General features: G+C 40.3%; 1 long non-coding RNA gene across 2 annotated transcripts; it reads right to left on the minus strand.

Annotated features, from left to right (window-relative positions):
• On the minus strand, window positions 1-3,165 carry LOC144658967 (uncharacterized). 2 transcript variants are annotated; one of them, XR_013571815.1, is made up of 2 exons: window positions 2,626-3,165; window positions 1-356 (listed from the first exon to the last, which is right to left on the minus strand). It is a non-coding gene; the product is annotated as an uncharacterized LOC144658967 (long non-coding RNA). The 2 variants fall into 2 exon arrangements; XR_013571814.1 differs by lacking the exon at window positions 2,626-3,165 and adding an exon at window positions 602-1,106.
• Between the last annotated feature and the right edge of the window lie 3,681 nt (window positions 3,166-6,846).

Here is a 6,846-nt window from a genome sequence, read left to right on the forward strand (position 1 = left end):
CTTTGGGAACCTTTCTGTAGAGCTTTCCACAAATTGGGAGCGTTATTAGGCGAAACTACTTTAAGTACAGCTGACACAATCTCGCTAGATCGCTGTACATAGCGCTGCCTTGTACGCACACTGACTTCGCCCCATTCCAGCCAAGGCCTTCCAAGCGGCTGGATCTGACATTAATTAAGGAAAATATTAAAAGCTTCTCTTGGTCGGGCTACCACCCTTGCAAAACCACTTCCTTCTCCAGAGGAAGAAACAGTACTGGCCGACTCGGGAGAAAATACAGGGCTGTCATCGGAAATCGTCATCCGCCCAAGTCCTGCTGTGAGATCCTCATCAGAGGCAGCACTGATATCATCTTCCTGCAATCCAAAGGTGCAACATTTCCAGCTTAGAATATGAATAAAAGCTCTGTTGCTCTTAATTCATTTCGGTGGGCCAGGGGCTGGGTGTTTAAATAGGGTGTCTCCCCCTCCCCCTCCCCCTCCAACTTCCCGCTCTTGAGTCACAAGCCAAAAAAAAAAATAAAGCGCTAGAATAAAATAGCAAAGGAGCGCTGGATTTGCTCCTGCACGGAATACACGAATGGTCACTGACATGATATTACCTCTTCCTGGGCAGATTTGTCGCTCTTTTCCTGTTCTTCTTTGTCACTTGGCATTACAGAGGACTGTACAGGCTCGCTGATATCTTCACTGACCGTCACACGTGACATAATATTGATCAAATATTCCCTACACTGCCTGCAAATAGCTGTGAAATTGTAAAAATTTATCTATATATATAAGCTACCAATAGTTGTAGCATTCAATATTTTTTAAAATGTTGTTTACAAAGAATTCCGCAACTCAAACCTGAGGAAGCCTTCCGCATTTCCGAGAAACCCGTTTTTTACTTATATTTACTTATCCACACTTCCTGTAAAACTAGACAAACTCGGCAGACACGGCGTAATCACCAAGGGAAAAGCCCTGGGAACGAGGTTGACAGCGTAAAGAATTTTATAATGCGTTCTTTTTTGCGAATTACCGTATTATCTCGATTAAACGCCGGACCCCGATTAAACGTTGGCCTCGAGTAAACGCCGTGTAAAAATTGCTACTTTTTAAATAAACGCGGACTGCTGAAAACTGAGAGGGGGGGGGGGGGAGAGTTGTTGGAGGTCCCGGCGTTGATTGCAACATAACGTCTCCAATCCGCTATAATGTACTTTTGGGTAATTATCAACTTTGGAGACCCAGGGACAGATTTTCGGGGCAAGACGAAGAGAAAAATCGCCCCGCCCTGACAAACGGCCCCTTGGTCTCGGAGATTGGTAACAATAAATCAATCTGAAAAATTGAAAGAAAATTATCCTTTAATATAAAACGCCGTGCCACGATTAAACGCCGGCTTAAAAAAATGCTGGGTCCACCAAGCCAAGTTTGAAATAAACGCCGGGGGCGTTTAATTGAGAAAATACGGAACTCCAGTTTCAAATCATTTTTTGCGGTTTTATCGCTTTGCGCCGGTACTAATAAACGTTTTCCCAAAGTTTGGCACAAGTATAACTAACTGATGTCACGTAAAAAAGTCATTTCTCTGTAGTAACCAAAAAAATTCTCAAAAACGTGGTAGTAAAAAACGTGAAATCGTTTGAGGTGCCAAATAAAAAAAGAGTGCACCATAAAAACCGTTGCAGTAAAATAAGAAACTAAAGCCGCCCTATATAGTGTTTAGAAATTGTCCAAATGATCAGCTTCTCGTTTCTGGTTGGTTTCTCGGCTTACTTTTAAAACAAACTTTCCACTTTTTCAAAAATCTATGAACAATCAATTATCAAATCGAATGTAGCCTGCAAGGGAAGGCTTAAGGGTGAGGTCAGCGGAAATGACACGCGTGGAACGCGAGATGCTTGCGAGGGCGTTTTGCACTGGCGCCACGTGCTCGGAAGATCTCCATTTTTCCTCTCCTTTCGGTCCTTCTCGCTATTGTTAAAACAATGTATAATACGTACGCGAGCCTTCTGGTACATACTAGTTATGCAACGCTTTCGAGTGGTATACTATGGAATATCCCACGAGTCACTTGTATTTTCTCGGTATACACACTCGCCTTAGCTTTAGGCGAAGAAAATGCAAGTGACAAGTGGGATATTCCATAGTATACCACGAGAAAGTGTTGTGTAACTATTTTATACCATGCCATAGAAAATACGCTCACTAAATTTCATCGAGAATAAGATCGCAGCGCGCGATGGGAAGGTTGGGTTGAATACCGTCGAATATACAACGGCTTTCCTGTATTCTGATTGGCTGTTTTTTTCTATGGCATGGTATAAAAGTATCTTCGTGGTCTCCAACACGTATGCAGATTGTGCCTTCTTTAACCCACAGTGAGCTTTTGGACCAGAAGACTTGTGGGCAGCCATTTCAGAAGGAATTGTACAACGGGACTTGTTGTGCCGCCACACCGTCATTTTCAGTTGCGACTCTTCAACTTCAAAAATACCTAAAAATTGTTGATTGAAAATTCAGTCAACGAAAGTAGTTGTATGCCCCGGGTTGTATGCCGAATATATAAAGAAAAAAAAAAAAGAACGCTAAACGTAGTGATGTGGTTGTAAGGCTTATAAGTGCTATGTAAGCTTACCTGCGCGAGTAAGCAAAAGCTTTGCTTCGCTGTCCACCCCAGAATCGTCGCTAATCTTGCAATACACAAGATGAGATCGTACATCTCTCCTGCAATCGCTGATCGCAACACATGCTACATTTGCCGGGTTGAAAGAACCTTGGACCGCACGCATCTCCGACGAAGCAAGAGTAGCCACAAGATGCCATAAAGGCTTTAATAAAACCACGAGGAACGACAATAACGGGTGTTATGGCAAAATCTACAGACTAAAAGACCTGCAACCACAAACCCACAAACAAAAAGAAAACGGAAAGACTTTTGGGGTCAGCCAAAATTCCACAGCGTAAGTGTCACGCAATCTTATCGAAACAAAAGAATTTTGAAGTGTCAAGTTACGACCTTTGCTCCTGTCTTCGTTGTTGACACATTTCGAAGTAAATAACATTCATGGCAATTGGTCAACATGGCACTAATATTATTTAGGATACTGTTAGATTCAACAATCAAGTGCAAGACGTCCAAGACTGTATTCATTTCGCAAATCGGGTAAGTTTTGTATCTTTCCGCTGATAGTCCGGCGGCCTAGCTCCTGAATTGTGCGATTTTTGATACAAGCACCAAACTTTGCAGGATTACAAGCATTCGCATACTAATCAATTCTTGATATAGTGCCAACGCCAATTTCCTATTTTCAGCTAGTAAACAGCAATGAAATTTTCAGCCGAGAGGCACCCCTGCCCCTTCCCCACAAAGTATTTCTTCTTGTACTTTTATAAACCTTTTATTGTTGATTTTTATTCATAAATACAGATATGAATGCTTTTAATTAGGCTTACAATTTTTATTTTTTACCATCTGTTTGATACCAATAATTTAATAGAAAATTATTGCATGGGAAAAGATTTTTCATTCCCCGCCCTCTGCTCCCTCGCGTCTTTCGTTTTGCGCTGGCGTCCAGGTCTCTCGCGATCGGTGAACCGTTCGCTAACAGAAGAAAAATAGAAAAAATAGAGCTGTGAACAGTCTAAATTACAGCATTTCATTCTAAATTTTGTACGTGCGACTTGGTATCACTACCTGGTATAATAGTATTTGTCTATAAACCAGGACAAACAAATATTTCACGAAATTTCATTGATTTTAACCCTATCCAGACCGGGAGGGGCGGAAAGTGCCCGCGCTGACTTTGAACGCTTATAACTTTTTTAAGATTCAACCAAACGCTACCAAACTTTGCGAGTTTATCTAAAATTTATCTGGAAATAATTTGGTAGGGTAAGTTGTTGTGTCAGGAACTTGACGTCACCATGGCAATGGCATTTTGACAGGCATGTTTTCCCAATTTTGTAATTTTCGTGTTTCTATTAATGAAAAATAATTTTAATGCAATTATTTTTATCCTTTTACGATTTTTAAGCACAGTTTTATTGATTTTGAGTACTTTGCAGTAATTTTGGGCGGTTTTATGACGTTTTGGAAAAAGATCGAAATCCAAGATGGCGGATCCAAGATGGCGGCTGTTTTGACATTATGGTGTAATTGTCACGTCATGTGACGTCAACTTCCCACGTGACGTATACCAAAAGATAGTTGTTTGGACATACTATATATTCCGTAAGTTTCATTGTGATTGCTTAAATATTCTGGAAGTTACGGAGGTCTGAAAAGATCCAAAAAAAGCCCGGTCTGAATAGGGTTAATAAATTAAGGTTTCCATGGAAACCGGTGTCTTTCGGGCTTGGCACTATATCTGAAAAAAATTCTGTTGGTGACCACTTTCATTGTGCCAAGTTTCATGCTTGTATCAAAAAGTGCACAATTCGACTAAAATTTCGAGCTAAGCCGCCGGACTATGAGAACGAAAAAGAGAGAGAAGGAATTGATCGTTGTACGTACGCTATTTATAACTTAATTATATTTAGAATTTGCACGAAAGGTATCGTTCTATTTCACCAAACAATGTTAAATATAATTATCCATCCTCATAGATATCTCAGGAGGCATTTTCCTTAGAAACTGGCTATAGTTTGTTATAAAACTGTGTTTAGTACATCAGCGCTTGTTTGTTTTACGGCCTCTTGACGCGTCAAAATAACCTCCACATTTTAGTCTCTCGACGGGAAAATATTTTAGTGCCGCCGGAAAAATTTTAACACAGTAATCTACAAGAAATGTGCTTCAAATTTATGGTCATTTTAAGCTCAAACTCAACGTACCAATTGGGTTTCTTAAGCGTTGAACTTAGAGAAAATTTGCCAAAATTTCAAACTGCAGAAATTGGGTTTCTTTTAACCGCTGAAGCGTCAACAATTTTTGAGCCTTTCTCGATTAAATTAGTGCATTATGAAGAGCAAGGATGTGTTTATTTTTAAGTAGAATTTCATTTGCAGAGATCTCAGCGTTTCTTTGTACGAGCAAGATGAAAATGGTCAATTTTCGGTTAGTTTCATGACCGGAAGGACGCTCATTTGCCGTATTTCAAACTTTGCCCGATTTTGACAAAAATAAAAAGCTGACGAAACTTTTAACTTTATTTTTGAAAATACTTCACTATAGAGATAAAATGGGCAAGATATGAAGAAATTCGAAATTAGACGACTGACGGTCAATTTCTGGTAAATTTAGAAATTGGCACTTAACAACAGCAACACATTTTCAGTCGGGGGAATAAGTGCCAGTTGATGGCGACATCATTTCTCCGAGAAGTGACTGAGCCCACGGTCTTCGTCCCAGAAGTTGCGAAGCAACATGACGTATTTACACGCGCGACGGCTGTCGGAGTGCTCGTGAGCGCTCGCGCTAGTTTTTGATTGGATGAAATAATTCGGAAATTCTTTGAGTGCTTCAACGAAGATTTGCCAAAACTGGCACTTATCACGTTTTCACAAAAGAGGACGTCGCAAACTGTTAGGGTGTACTTGAGAAATAGAAGTCATTTTTGCAAACACGAGTGAAGGCCGGAAGTTTTGTGATAGTTTTATGGAATTCTTGAACAAATAATCATTGTATCTCGTATTCGTCTTTCCCGGGGATTTTGAAATTAGAGATTTCTAAAGCTAGGAAATCAAGCGGAGAGTCTGGGTTAAAGGTTTTGCAAAATTAATCTTGTCTATTCTAGAAAGTATTCGTGTATCGCACCGTAACGCGATTATAAAATCTTTAGGTTCCATGAGTGATCCAAATAAATTTTTTTCTCACAATATCAATAATTTATCAAGAGAAAAGGTTATTGTGAATGATCACCAAAGGGAAATTGGTTTGTTCTTGTTACATATTCTCCTAACTGAAGGTATAAGAAAATGTATAGAGTTCGGTCAGGAGAATTTGCCTGAGGACGTTTACTTTACTTTGAGGGTTGACAAGTTCTACTGAATTTGACGAGGTGATGGGGACTCTATGCTCGTTCTGCATTTTAGGGGTTGTAATTCAGTCTTGCCTTCGGGTGTTCCTTTCCACACCTTACAGTTGCTATATGTTATAGTACTTCTTAGGCCCGGTTCAGACGCCGTACTTTTCATGAGCCGAACTCAATTCGAATTTGGACCGACCCAAATTGACAAAAGTACGCCTCTTGATTCAGACGCCGTACTTTTTGGCCGTTCCGAGGCCGTTCCTAATACAGTTCCAATAAAACCAATCAAAGTTGTCAAAATACATTATAATAATTTATGAATTAGGATCGGCACATGAAAAGTACGGCGTCTGAATCAAAGCCGCTCCATCGGTCAAGCCAGGCGGGAAGAACGGATGAGCCGTTCCAAATTGAAATAACCGTTCTAATTTGATTCAGACGCCGATCTTTTCATGTACTTAATTCAAGGAATTAGGTTCGGCTCATGAAAAGATCGGCGTCTGAACCGGGCCTTAGGAGCGGTTTTCAGTGCAAGCCGCAAATAAACCAGCGTACTTTTCAAGAATTGATTTTTGCCTAGGACGTGGTTCTCGGCTGGTTAGTGTCACTTATCACTAATCAAACAGTCTACGTAAAGTTCTTAGGGGTAAAAATGAACTCAGTCGTATCACGCTGCCAAGAATGAATTCTCGTAAATTTCAAGGAGTGTTTTTCGAAATGTAAGATGGGCATCCCATCACGTTTAGTACGTTTGTATGAGAGTCCACCCTTCCCTCTCCCGAGATCGATTGTTTCATCACAATTTGTTTTAGGAATGGGATAACAAAAGTAGAATTAAAAGAAAACAGACCAACGCAAGCAATTCCATTTATTGACACCATATCAGT

This window comes from Oculina patagonica, chromosome 6 (assembly GCF_052425735.1).
Source record: "Oculina patagonica isolate OP01 chromosome 6, crgOcupat, whole genome shotgun sequence".
NCBI lineage: Eukaryota > Metazoa > Cnidaria > Anthozoa > Scleractinia > Oculinidae > Oculina > Oculina patagonica.